This window comes from Leucoraja erinacea, chromosome 22 (genome assembly GCF_028641065.1).
Source record: "Leucoraja erinacea ecotype New England chromosome 22, Leri_hhj_1, whole genome shotgun sequence".
NCBI classification, from domain to species: domain Eukaryota; kingdom Metazoa; phylum Chordata; class Chondrichthyes; order Rajiformes; family Rajidae; genus Leucoraja; species Leucoraja erinaceus.
Window position 1 is genome coordinate 26,169,311 of NC_073398.1, and position 14,694 is coordinate 26,184,004.

Genomic DNA, 14,694 nt, shown 5'->3' on the forward strand with positions numbered 1-14,694 from the left:
ATTTCCACATATAAACAGTGAGAGGATTTTTTTTCAGCCTCTCAAATATTTGGGTAGCGATTTGACAATTTTGAAAGGGCAAATTTCTGTCAGCCAAACGGTCAGAACATCCATGTCACCTGTATGCAGCATCTGACTTGTCACATGGTGCACTCAGTTCCACCAATTTCACAATGTAGTTCATTATTATTAACAGTATACAATTGTGAATTCTACCAATTAGATATTCAAATGGTCTTTTCATTCACAGAGTTCTTCACTGTGTGCTTTAGTTGATATCGCTGAAAAATCCACTCCAGGCTTGTTTCAGGTTTTCAACTTTTTGTGTACCTTGTATGTTGTGACTGTTGGCCGACCGATTTTCCTCCCAGGATGAATGATGTTTTATCGTACCGTAATTCCAGTGCAACATTTTTTCCACCTAAAATCTCCTTTTTCAACCTGTTCTGTAATTCTTGCTTCAGCATAATTGTCTTCATGACTTTGAGTCGCCTATACTCACCCCTTATGACATAAAACTTAACATTTAATGACCCATTTTTCAAGTGCAATCCTACATTGCATGTATTACATTATGACTGTATCTGGGGCCCAGTCACAATATTTACAAGTTGCTTCTTAAGATTCTCTGCATTCTTGTTCACCTATTATCACGCCATCTCCTTCATCCTTCATCTAACATCTTGGTTGCATCAGACCTTTCCTCTTTCATCTGTCCTGAAAATCAAAGGCTTCTGCTCCATCTCTCACTTTCATATTCTCTTGGAGGCTTTCAATTCTGTCATGGTTGTATGCAGTCTGTCTTATCAAATGCCGGCTGCACGATATTGGGCCCACATTTGGAACCCCATTCTTATAACAACATTAACACATGGGATCTTCAGACCCTCAGAACTGCCTCTACATTACAAAGTAATCCTCTAATAAAACACCCAAATCAGTCACACTTCATTCAAGCCATTAGTTATTTTTATAAACAAGAGGCTTGTGGGACTCTAAGCTCTTCCTTATAACTTGCAATAGAATTGACTGTGGAATGTGCATTAGAATTTCCTTACCATTTGTAGGATCTACTGAATCCCACAACAAAAAAGCAAAGGACAAGCGACGTTTAGCTGAGCCAGACACCTTGTGCTACGTTTACTCCAGAAGCCCCATTTACCTACATTCTCACCAATCATAACCAATGTGCAGATAAGGCCAATTAATGCATCTGACCTTGGAGTTGTTATTGAGCTCTTGGATGGACCTTCTCATGTGGCTGCTGGCAAGTTGCAAGCGGTGACAGGCTGGATGCAAAATCAACGTGGGCATGAAGCTACCACAGCTCCCCCCTCAGCCTCCGAGTCATACAAGGTAGCGACTGCTTGGCTTTGTCCTGCCCCGTACCGGTTTGGCGGGTTGATTTTACGGTCTGATCTTGTTTGGTTCTGCAGTGTGGGAGGTCTTTGACAGGAAGTGTTGGGGTCTTGCGATTTGAGGGAGTGAAATCGAGCTTCCAGTATTGAAAAACCACGCTCTCACATTGGTTGTAAAAAGAGTTGTGACGTCGTACAAAGCCTTTTGTTTAAGGTTTTGTGTCATGGCAAAGCTCTCTTCTGCTATTTCAATAGATTCCAGACGTCCTCTCAACTGTTTTCCATGGGTTTTGAGAACAATTCAGCTTCTAAGATGGCTAAAAAGCAGTCTAAGTGATACCCTTGACTAAGTTTTTTCTTAATGGACTGTCTTTCATTTGCTGCAGACTCGGAAGGTATTTCCCTCTAGACTTGCTCATTTGGGTCTATTTCCCTGTCAGATTGCTACGTTATTTTTCAGGCATATTTCTAAACTGTACTGACCTCTGCAGGAACGCCTCAATTGACACCTCTGCCCTATTGTGATGCGATATCTGTGTCATTTGCAGCAACATATTCCCATCCCTTACTGGCAGATGTCTGAACAATCAGGATTGCAAGTCGATGATGTTCGAATTCTCAAATTTTCACTATTCTTTGTTAATATTACCCATTTTCATTGTAATCCCACTGTTGGGGATGTCACATTGCCACCCACAGCAATGTTGTTGCACATGGCCTTTTATGCACCATTTTCATGGTCCTACCATCAAAAATAATCTTATGCAACTAATTATTGGAGCTGTAACCTGAAGTCTGTCCTGCCATTTTACCTACTAGCTGGAGACCTCTTGTCCTCCCAAGCCCACTTGACCAGTGGTCTGCTCCATGAAGAGCCAAGTGCCCCCAAAACATGAATAATCAAGATCCCTGCCCAATGCTATAATTCTTTCAAAAATACAGTCCCTCAATGAGTATCTCAAATCAGTACAGAATCAAATCGGTCTCAAAACTCCCACTTCCAACCTTATTGCTGTGGACCTCTGAATTACTATGAAGGCACATTGCTCTAAAACTGAACTTTAGTAATGAGGCTCTGCCCAATACTGGGTAAGCATACGTTAATAGTTTTCACTTTTATGAATCAGAGAATCACGATGGCACAGAAAGCCGAAAGACTTATTGATGACTATATCTTCCTGTGATGCCACTTTCAAGGAACTATGTACCTGCACTGCTAGATCCCTCTGCTCCCCAACACTGTGATGGTCCTGCCCAGAGGACTCCATTAACCATTCCTCTGCCCACTTTCCCATATAGGTCAAGATCCTGCCTTAACCTTTAACTATCTGCACAATCTAGAATACCACCCATTTTAGTTTTACCTACAAACTTACTAATCAAGCCTTGTATGTTCTCACCCAAATCGCTGGTGTAAACCACAAAAAGCAAGATGCCCAGCTCCACACTGAGATGATACACTTTGATTCCTGAGGGACTCTATTCTCTCTCTGGTTACCCTTTTTCCCTTAATTCAGATTCAGATTCAAACTTTATTGTCATTGTGCAGTGTACAGTACAGAGACAACGGAAAGCAGTTCCCTTGATTATGCTTAATATTATCTGCCAGAGGTATCTCCTGATTAAAATTGTTTAATCAACTCACTAAATTTGTATTTCTTTACTGCAAAAATTCACTTTGCTTTTGAAATTTCTGATTGATCAAGTTCCAATAACCCTGCAGGCAGCAAGTTCTAAATCAGGACTCCTCTCTGTAGGAATACATGTTTTCTTCACATCCAATATCTTTTGCCATCAATTTAAATCTGTGTCTTCTCTCAACCTTCTGTGCACCAGGATGAACAAACCTAGCTTCACTGACCTTGTAACTGAAATCCCTCATCCTTGAAGCCGTTCGAGTAAATCTTTTCTGCAGCCTCTTGTGCCATAACACACTTCATGAAGTGAGGTGGCCAGAAATGGATCAACATCCCAGTTAACTGGTGTTAGATAGTGTCTTAAAGTTCAACATGGCTTTCCTGGTTTTGCATTATATGCCTCTATTTATGAACCCCTGGAATCCATATGCTACATATACCACTCTCTCTATATTCCATTCATTTTGCCAAAATGCATCAGTTCATGTTTCTTTGAATTATAATTCACTGGTCTGCTCTTTTAGCTAATTTCACTAGTGCTTTTTACTCAGCATTAATTCCACCATTTAATCACCTCCAATATGTGGTAATCCATAACAGCTGTTATTCATATATGTATCACATTAGGGTGGCACAGTGGCGCAGTGGTGGATTTGTCACTTCATAACGGCAGGGACCTGGGTTTGATCCTGACCACGGGTGCTGTACGTATGGAATTTGTACGTGCTCCCTGTGGATGCATGGGTTTTCTATGGGTGTTTTGATTTCCTTTCACACTCCAAAGATGTACAAGTTGTAGGTTAATTGACTTCTGTAATAAAAATCGTAAATTGTTCCTAGTGTGTAGGAGACTGCTAGTGTCGCAGGTCATCACAGTCTCAGTGGGACAAATGACCTGTTTCCGTGCTATATCTCTAAAGAAAAGTAAAGTATTGTCAGCATGAAAACAAACTGGACGAGTGCTTGACATTGGCTGAATGTAACTGTAGTTGAGATCTTAGACTGTTTCAGCTATACGATTTCAGGAAGGGAATAGCACTGTCTAGGTCAGTCTACAACTGCAGACCTTGTACAGGAAAGAAATACATACTTTGAGTGGATTAAACAACAATTTTCTGTGTCTTAGGGTTTAGGTTGTGTGCAAAGTATAATGAAAATGGGTTTACAACCATGTGAACATAAGGCTTTGAGGACAAAAGATAGAATAATTGATTGATACAGAATAGAAACAAGCCCCTCAGCAAAACTCATCCATGCCAACCAAGATGGTGGGGTTAATTTACAGGTCTCATCAGGGCAAGCTAAATTTCCTCATGAACTTTCGTGAACTCTCCAATTCTCTGCCACGGAGGACAGTGGAGGCCAAGTCACTGAATGGATTTAAGAGAGAGTTAGATAGAGCTCTAGGAGCTATTGGAGTCAAGGGATATGGGGAGAAGGCAGGCATGGGTTTCATGGAGGTCTTGGAGGACAGCAAGCGGGAGAGTCTGGCCCAACCACTGACCCTAGAGGCACTGACTGGCTCCATCCGTTCCTTTGACTCGAGTAAAACTCCCGGAAGCGATGGCTTACTGGCCGAGTTATATTCGGCTATATGTGGGCCCGGACCTGCTGGAAGTGTACAACGACAAGATTCTAGCCGGCAGCATGTCAGACTCCATGAGGAAGGGCAGCATCACCCTAATCTCCAAGCAGAAGGGGGAGATGAAGGATATAAGGAATTGGAGACCCATCACATTGCTGCTGCTGCTGCTGCTGCTGCTGCGGCCCGACCGGAGAGTCGGAGGCTCCAACGACAGGTCTGTGGACGGCAGCACCGGGAGCCCGCGGCTCCCTGGAGGGAGACCGCTTTTCAGGGCTCTCGCAACGGCGACTTCCCCCGCCCGAGTTGCGGGGTTGAAGAGCTCCTGGAGCGGGGCCTACATCACTGCCCCGCGCGGCTTGGAATGGCCGCAGGACTCTGCGAGCGCACACCGGGGGCTCTAACACCAAGACCCGGTGTGCGACCTCGCACCACCCGGCATGGCTTTAATGGCCGCGGGACAATTGCCATCGCCAGCCGGGGGCTTTGACTTTGACTCTGACATCGGGGGGGGGGGGGGGGGGGGAGTGCAGTGGAGAAATAAGTTTATTTGGCCTTCCATCACAGCAATGTGATGGATGTTTATGTAAATTATGTTGTGTCTTGGTTCTATGTGTTTGTATGTATGGCTGCAGAAACGGCATTTCGTTTGGACCTCAAGGGGTCCAAATGACAATAAATGTATCTTATCTTATCTTATCTACATTGTTGAATGTTGATTATAAGAGCTTGGGAATGGGAAAGTGAAAATGAAAAAAAGGCAGATAAGCAAATAGAGTTGTGAATAATTGTGTAGGGAGAGACTGTTTGGCTCAAGTGGTGCATTTCCATTTGTAATTTTCTGTTTCTTTTTGTGGCCTGCATTCTACCTACATAAATTTGATAATTAATCTGCATCTGTTTGAACCTGAATGGTCAGATGTAAATGCGTGAGACCTGTTACTGGCATGATTCCAGGATTGCGAATAAACTTGTCATGTCTGGTTTCTGTATGTGTATTGGCCCTTTGTTATATAATTTTAACAAAAGACAACAAAATAGCAGAAATGCACGGCCTCATTTGGAACTGAAACAAAGGAAATAATTGCGTTTATGTAACATCTTCCATTTTGAGCATTTCAAAGTCCCTAACGTCAATGAATTTGTGAAAGAAATAAATGAACTTCCATTCATATAAAACCTTTGGCAATATTACAAGCTGTGTAATATCTTCTGAAGGGCAGCAAATATGCTTATGTAGCCAAAAGGTGACATTAAAAATCTTTATAAATGATGAGTTGTTATGGGGCTGTCCCACTGTACGAGCTAATTCAAGAGTTCTCCCGAGTTTCCCCTAATTCGAACCCGGAGAATTACGGAAATAGCCGCTTATAGGTACTCGGGGCTCTCGTGGACATTTTTCAAAGTTGAAAAATCTGCACGAGTCTTCCCGAGCTTACCGAGTTTCCCAAGTATCTGCCGTTAGCGTTACGAGCCGCTAAGAGACGTCCTGAGATCCGACGTACCCGCTACGTACATTCTACGTGCTTACCACGCGTTTGATTTTTTTTAAACTCGGGAGAGCTCTTGGGTGAACTCGTACAGTGGGACAGGCCCATGAGACTCTTGAATGCCCTCCCAGTGGTAAATGAGGAGACAGATTCAATTAAAGCATTCACCAGGAAACTGGATTACTGTCTGAAATGTAAAGAGTGCAAGAGAGAGGGGGTAATGGGACTAAATAGGTTGCTCTTAAGTACTGCAAGTATGGATGTTTGGGATGAATAGCCTCCTCCCATGGTGTAACCGTCCTGCGGGCTATAATTTGTTGTGTAATGTAGGCAAGAGCAAATATAGTGGGGGAAATGTATTTACAAAGCAGTATACTTGTATCTACATGTGGTATCTAAATAGTTCCTGCAAGCTGTTAGATTGTTTTAAAGGTAGGCATGCCAATTAACTGTGCTCTCCAAAAGGAACATAATATGGGCAATATTTACATACAGAATGCCTAACAATATATAGCAGCATTCACATTCAAATCTTCCAGGAGACAAATGATTTATAATTGTGTTGTTGGGTTAAGGGAGCAGTATTGTTCTGGAACTGGGGAAACTTGCTCATATACTTCCAGTAGTGCAGTTCACTGTAACATGACGGGAGTGTATCAGTGCAGTTTTGTACTGAGTAGAATAGCATTTGTAATCCACAGTCTTCTGAGTCAGAGTTGAGAGCACAACACGCTGAGCCAGATAAGTTGGAGAACACGATTAGACAGTTTAAGGCTTTGACTGCTGAGCCGATGTGAGTTGACGTCTCAGCTGATGGTCAATGGCCATAAACTGTATTTTCCTATTTTTTAACTTAAACAAGTAAAGCTGAACAGACTAATTATCTTTTTCTCGATTTAAGAAACTTGGACCACCCTTTCTACTGGTGATGTTCATATTTGGAATTGTTACAGCCATTTATATTTTACAGGCTAGGATGCAGATCAATGATCTCACTGAATACAAATGGCAGTCAACAACAAGAGTAAAGGGGCTGACCCACTGCGGCAACCTAATCTGCGAGTTTAGACGAGTTTGCCCTCAACACAAACTCGCAGCATGGTCAACACGTGGTCCTAGGAGGTCCTATGAGGTCACTGGAACTCTCCTTCATGCTCGAAGGAAGTTCCCGAATAGTCACGGCCTCAGCTAGGTCACGGAAAACTTTTCAGCATGTTGAAAAATTTTCCGAGAATAAAATTTGGTCGGCATGGTTCTTTTTAACTCGTGGTGCAGTGGAGTGGGGTCGCTATTTAGTTACAGGCAGCCGCAGGCAATCCCTTCACTGACCGGGCATTTTGATTGACTCATTGGAGTTTTCAGGACCGAGGAAAACCGACGGGTAAGTAAAATGCCCGCTAAACTTTATGATACTTCTTAAAAGTGGCCCCACTCCTTCTCTCCCCCCCCGTTCTCTCCCCTTCTCCCCCCCCCCCCCCCCCACCCCCGTGCTCTCTAAAGGACTTACCGTACACTGTGCAGCCGTCTTTAACCTTCCTCTTCATCGCGGGTGTGGATTTCAGACAGCACTCCACCACTTTCCCTGGTCCCCGCCTTAGCGTTGTGTTTGTGTGTGTGTGGTCGCTCGCGGTTTCAACACGGGCGGTCGATCCAGCTCGAGGTTTTACAGGCAAGTGCCATCGAACTAGTGCCCTAGTCAATGTTCTGGTTGAAAGATGCGGCAGGGAATCGAGCCCATACCTACCGAGTCCAGTTTTTTTGGGAACCCATCATCTGCAGTTTATTGTATCCAAGAAAATGTGTTCCTTTAGTTTCCTTCTCTGCTCCCCCTCCCATCTGGTTTTTAGATTGAAAGATACAGCATGGAAATAGACCCTTCGGCCCACTGACTCCATGCCGACCATCGATCACCCGTTCATACATACTACTATCTACCTCTTTGGTGACCCTCTGACTATCCTTGACCAGACTTTGCTGGCTTTACCTTGCACTAAACGTTATTCCGTTATCATGTATCTGTGCACTGTAAACGGCTTGATTGTAATCGTGTATTGTCTTTCCGCTGACTGGTTATAGCACGCAACAAAAGCTTTTCACTGTACCTCGGTACACGTGACAATAAACTGAACTGAAACACTAGTTCTATGTAAATTGCACTGGGAGCGATGTACAGACCAATTAACCTACAAACCCACAAGTCTATGAGATGTGGGGGGGGAAACCGGAGCAGCCGGAGAAAACCCACGCAGTCACAGGGAGAACGTGCAAACTCCACACACGCATGCATACACACACGCATGCACACACGCACGCACACACACCTCCCCCCCCCAAACAAAGGTGGGGCCCAGGGAAAGCAGGGGAGCACTGTCTGAAATTCACACTGTGCAAAGCCAAGGTGATACCTGCGATGAACAGGAAGGTTAAAGACGGCTGGCACAGTGTACGGTAAGTCCTTTAAAAGAGAGGGGGGCAAGAAGGGGGTGGGGAAGAAGGGGGTGGGGAGGGGGGGGGGGGGGAGAAGGAGGGGAGACACTTTTAAGAAGCCAGACAACTTTTAATAAGCCAGAGATACACAGCTGTGAAGTTTAGTGAGCTCTACCTTCAGTTACCATTTAACATTACCAGTTGGTTTTCCTTGGTTCTGAAAACTCGTGTTTACGTTTTTTTTCCCCCAATGAGCCAATTAAAATGCCCGGTCAGCAAAGGAAATTACCTACGTCTACCTCGACTACCTACAACGACATGGCAACCCCACTACCACTGCACTATCAGTTCAAAAGTATTGATTTCCTCCATGCCAACCAATTTTTGCTTCCTGAAAATATTTCAGCTTGTCGCAAAATTTTCCTCGACCAAACTGAGGATGCAAGCAGAAACCACTATGTGGGAACTCCTCTCGACCATGAAGGAGACTTACCAGTGACCACCTACGACCACGTGTCGACCATGCTGAGAGCTTGTGGCGAGCGCAAACTCTCCTAAACTCGCAAATAAGGTTGCCATAGTGGGACAGGCCCTTGACTACAATGCTAACTTTTTCCTTTTACTGCTCTATGCTAGACCGTAGTTTTCTGAACTACGGACCATAGAAACAGATTAAATGGGTGTAGATGGTGTATATGAGCTGTTGAAGGTGATGTAAATGGATGGGACAACCATGTTTGGATAGAATGTGAAGATTTAAATAATTGGGCTCATGTCCTGAATATGAAAAACTAAGCAAGTAACTTCTGTGTTATTTGGATTAGAAAGTTCTCTGGGCTACTTCCCCTCTAATTTTATTGAAAGTATCGTGGAAACCTTGTTTACATGTTACAGTGGGATATACTTTTCAGGCAGTTATGATGATTAAGTGGGAGCAGCATCTGTTTGGTTGCTAATATCTCCACCAAGTTTTTCGAGAAAGCAGAGTTGTACAAAATGAACCAATACCACAAAATAATTTAAAGGATTATATATTGAGTATTTAACCATCCAGATTTTAAGCTGAATCTCTTGCACTGCGTTCTTTCAGTTGGAATGTTTTCCATGTTCAGCCCTTACCAATTACAGTATTCTGTTCAAAGGTGCCGCAGGGATTCAGACAGTTCGACTATTTTTAAATCTTTTTGATGCTTAATTTAAACAAACATGAAACAAATACTGAATAAATGATTTGTTATAGCCACTACATATCCACAGTAACAGAACTGGGTGGCACAACACTGAATAATTTGCATCTTTACACAAAGGTAACCTTTACAGCATAGTTAGCATGATCAGCCCATTTTTTGCCCATTCCTAAGTGCTCTTGAGAAAGCATAAGCTGTGAACTGCTGTTGTCACCCTGGTAAAGGTATTCCCACTATGCAATTGGGGAGGGAGCTCTAGGATGTAGACCTAGCAATGAAGGACCAATTATATATTTCCTATGAGGAATGGTGTGCATCTTGAAGCGGGTGGAGATCCCTTGCACCTGCTTCCCTTATCCAGATGATGGTAGAGAGCATGAGTTTGGCAGCTGCTATCAGTGTAGCTTGGGCGAGTAACTGAAAATTAACAAGACCCCATGACCAGGTGGCAGCCCTGCCGAAATTTCAACGCCTAGCTGAAAGTAACTTAAGTTACAAATTCGTAACCTTATCTCCTATGTCTGGGCGAGGAGTATTTGTGAAGGAACGTTGGATAATCCCTAGGTGACCATCCTCAAGTGAGGAGACTAATAGGTCTGTCCCACTTAGACGACTCTTTAGGCAACTGCCAGGGACTAGTTTTAATGGAATTCACCTACGACACCTGGCGACAACCTACGACAGCAAAAATTGTCGTCACTTTCACCGAAAAATTCTCCACATGTTGAAAATTTTGCGGTAGTCACCTGTAGTCGCCCAAAAAGTTGCCTAAGTGGGACAGGCCCATAATCTGATTGCAGTAATTATTGAGTGGTTTCCTGTTACCCGTCATAAGAAAAGTAATCACTGGTGCCATCCTGAACGAGCGGTGCCAACAAGCTGCTCCCCAAACTACGGTGTGAATTCTAGTCACCTCGCGGCACATTGAAAGCAATCATCACTGCATGCCAACTTCGTGAAAATAAAGGGAGCAGCATTAACATTTATCCACAACCTTATTTGACCTCTAATAAGCTTTCAACAATATAAAACCCACAGAAATCTAACATTGCAGAAGGCCATCTCCATCTTATGTCTGTGTCAGAATAGAATACAATACATGATCGTCATCCATTGGGTACAGAATATACTATATGTATAGTGTAAAGAAAAACTTTGTTAATGCTCTAACACTTTTCTCAATCCTTTTCGAAAAAACTGCTTCTCATAAGGAGCCTTCAAGATCATAGTATCCTGTGCAAAACAAGCTTCCACACTTCAGTCTTCACCATTAATATTGTGCACCAGCAAAAAGGCAGGGACATAGATTTGATGACACAATCAGTCCCTCACATCTGTTGTGCAGATCCATCTGTGCTGATTATAACACATCAATTAATGAACTGCTGATCTAATTACTTAAATGGCTAATTGCAATATGTCAGTATTTTCTGTACACTTTTTCCCCCTGAATAGTTCTACTCTGCAGGTGTAAATAGTGATGAACAAGTTGGTCTGTCATTCAAAATCGATGGTGGTTTTTCAGAATTTTAGCCAATCCAGTCAAAAATAATGCACGGTCAGGTGATAGCACAGCAATTAGGTTATCTGGCAGGTAACCCCGAGTCCCGAAATAATGCTGCAGGTATTTCATCATGGCAGTGAGGAATTTAAATTCAGACTATAATGTGGAAGCTTCGGCAGCTTCGACCACCCCGGGCTGCGGAGTTTGAACCGGCCCGTTCGCGGCGCTTGGATTCAGCCGCAGGACTGACATTACTTACCATCGCCCGGCGGGGTCACAACATCCGAAGCCTGAATCGCCTTGGCGCAGAGGGAGAACAAGGAGGGAAGAGACAAAGACTTAAGACTTTTGCCTTCCATCACAGTGAGAAGGTGCCTGGTGAACTCACTGTGGTGGATGTTACATTTGTGTTTATTGTGTGTTTTTGTCATTTTTATTATATGTATGACTGCAAGACAAATACATTCAATTCAATTCAAATTAAAAAGTGCTACTCTTAGTTATGATTTATCTGTATCAATTGAAGGATGTCATGTGCCTTAGGTGATAATGCAGCTGAGAACATGATTATGAGCAGCAGCAATGTTATTTGAATGTTTCCAGAGTCTTGAGATTTCTTTAACACAATGCAGAATCAAAAATTACATCAATGAAAAAATATTACAATTGACTCTAAAATGTAAAATATTGCTTGTGACTTTCCCATTTCACAGTGTGGCAGATAACCATGTTGCAGTAACCTTGTGTGACATGTTTGACTGCTCTCGTGAACCCAGCATTTCCACAGGGTGGTTTCACTGCACAGTAGGATGCCATTCAGGGGGAGATGGCTGGTCTCAATGGATGCAACATAGTGCTGACCAGATTGCAGTTCTCCAGGATCAAAGGGATGTTGTCTGAGAGCAGCTGGCAGTTTTATAAAAATGGAGTCATCAGAGTGCTGCCCTCCATCAGCAGAGAGATCCCACTCATAAGCAAAACAAGCAGAAGACATCCAGCTGCCCCAGATGGCATACAATGCTTTGTATGGGCTTTAATTGATTCCAACATGGCAGAACCAAAAAGTACCCATGACCCCGAGAGGGAAAGTCATGTGGCAAGTTGCTAAATTACCATCTGATCAGAGACACTTAATGCTTCTCTGTGCTTCTCATTTCTTGCATTTGTTCTTGAAGGCCTGACAATGTGCTAGCCATCTCCATCAAGAAAGGTTCCTGATCATGAAGATGTATGTTTGGTCTTCTCCCCTCTATGGTAAGCTACCACAACAGATTCCCTAACCTCATTCTGGACCGTGCACCTCTAATTTATTTTGCTCATTCCAAATTATGCTTGTCTTTAAGATTATACCAAGGGGTGCAATAATACACTTATATTGTCACTGTAGTCCTCATCATCATCTCTCTCCATTCTCCCCCCCCTGTACCATGATCTCTCCAAGTTGCTTCTGTGCCTTCTACACTGATTTATGCTGCACTGATTTGGAGAAAAGAGAAGATATCTTCTCATATCTTTTGAGGAGACAAAATGGAAGACTCTGAAGCTGCTCCTAAAAAGCATTATAGCAATACAACAGCATACATTGTGATGAAAATATCCACGATTGATCATTTCAAAGAAGATATAACCATCACAATGAACCAATGTTAATAGATATTTGTGACCTATTTCATTTAACCACTCTTCATGATACTTCCTTTGCACCTCTGTGGCCTCCTGCCAAGGAGAAAGCAGATTGCCTCTTCCAGCCTGATGAAATTCTGGGTTCATGAAAGGCTTGTCCCTCATCCTCCCATGTCAGGGGTTTCTTCGTATTCTGCACTGTTTTAGTTTAAATGACGATGAAGGACTAAAATCAATACAGCATACTGATTTTGCAAAGGAATATCAGATCTATAGAAACGGGAATAGTCCCCGAGGATTGGCGTACTGCGCATGTTGTTCCATTGTTTAAAAAGGGTTCTAAGAGTAAACCTAGCAATTATAGACCTGTTAGTTTGACTTCAGTGGTGGGCAAATTAATGGAAAAGATACTTAGAGACAATATATATAAGCATCTAGATAAACACGGTCTGATTAGGAACAGTCAACATGGATTTGTGCCTGGAAGGTCATGTTTGACTAATCTTCTTGAATTTTTTGAAGAGGTTACTAGGGAAATTGACGAGGGTAAAGCAGTGGATGTTGTCTATATGGACTTTAGTAAGGCCTTTGACAAGGTTCCTCATGGAAGGTTGGTTAAGAAGGTTCAACTGTTGGGTATAAATGCAGGAATAGCAAGATGGATTCAACAGTGGCTGAATGGGAGAAGCCAGAGGGTAATGGTGGATGGCTGTTTATCGGGTTGGAGGCAGGTGACTAGTGGGGTGCCTCAGGGATCTGTGTTGGGTCCTTTGTTGTTTGTCATGTACATCAATGATCTGGATGAAGGTGTGGTAAATTGGATTAGTAAGTATGCAGATGATACCAAGATAGGGGGTGTTGTGGATAATGAAGAGGATTTCCAAAGTCTACAGAGTGATTTAGGCCATTTGGAAAAATGGGCTGAAAGATGGCAGATGGAGTTTAATGCTGATAAATGTGAGGTGCTACACCTTGGCAGGACAAATCAAAATAGGACGTACATGGTAAATGGTAGGGAATTGAAGAATACAGTTGAACAGAGGGATCTGGGTATAACCGTGCATAGTTCCTTGAAGGTGGAATCTCATATAGATAGGGTGGTAAAGAAAGCTTTTGGTATGCTAGCCTTTATAAATCAGAGCATTGAGTATAGAAGCTGGGATGTAATGTTAAAATTGTACAAGGCATTGGTGAGACCAAATCTGGAGTATGGTGTACAATTTTGGTCGCCAAATTATAGGAAGGATGTCAACAAAATAGAGAGAGTGCAGAGGAGATTTAGTAGAATGTTGCCTGGGTTTCAACAACTAAGTTACAGAGATAGGTTGAATAAGTTAGGTCTTTATTCTCTGGAGCGCAGAAGGTTAAGGGGGGACCTGATAGAGGTCTTTAAAATGATGAGAGGGATAGACAGAGTTGATGTGGACAAGCTTTTCCCTTTGAGAATAGGGAAGATTCAAACAAGAGGGCATGACTTCAGAATTAAGGGACAGAAGTTTAGGGGTAATATGAGGGGGAACTTCTTTACGCAGAGAGTGGTAGTGGTGTGGAATGAGCTCCCAGTGGAAGTGGTGGAGGCAGGTTCATTGGTATCATTTAAAAATAAATTGGATAGGCATATGGATGAGAAGGGAATGGAGGGTTATGGTACGAGTGCAGGCAGGTGGGACTAAGGGGAAAAAAATTTGTTCGGCATGGACTTGTAGGGCCGAGATGGCCTGTTTCCGTGCTGTAATTGTTATATGGTTATATGGTTATTTGTAGGGTTGATTGGGGATGGTGATGGTGCAGGAGAATGTGGAGTGTGGATGGAGTTAATGTCTGTATGTCAGCTTAAGTATCCATGAGACATCGGTTTTATTGGTCATTTGCAACTCATTGTTGAC

General features: G+C 42.9%; 1 protein-coding gene across 1 annotated transcript in view; it reads left to right on the plus strand.

Annotated features, from left to right (window-relative positions):
* The window catches only part of shank3a (SH3 and multiple ankyrin repeat domains 3a), a 530,257-nt gene that overhangs the window by 17,076 nt on the left and 498,487 nt on the right, over positions 1–14,694 (plus strand). The gene's annotated exons all lie outside the window — the stretch shown is intronic.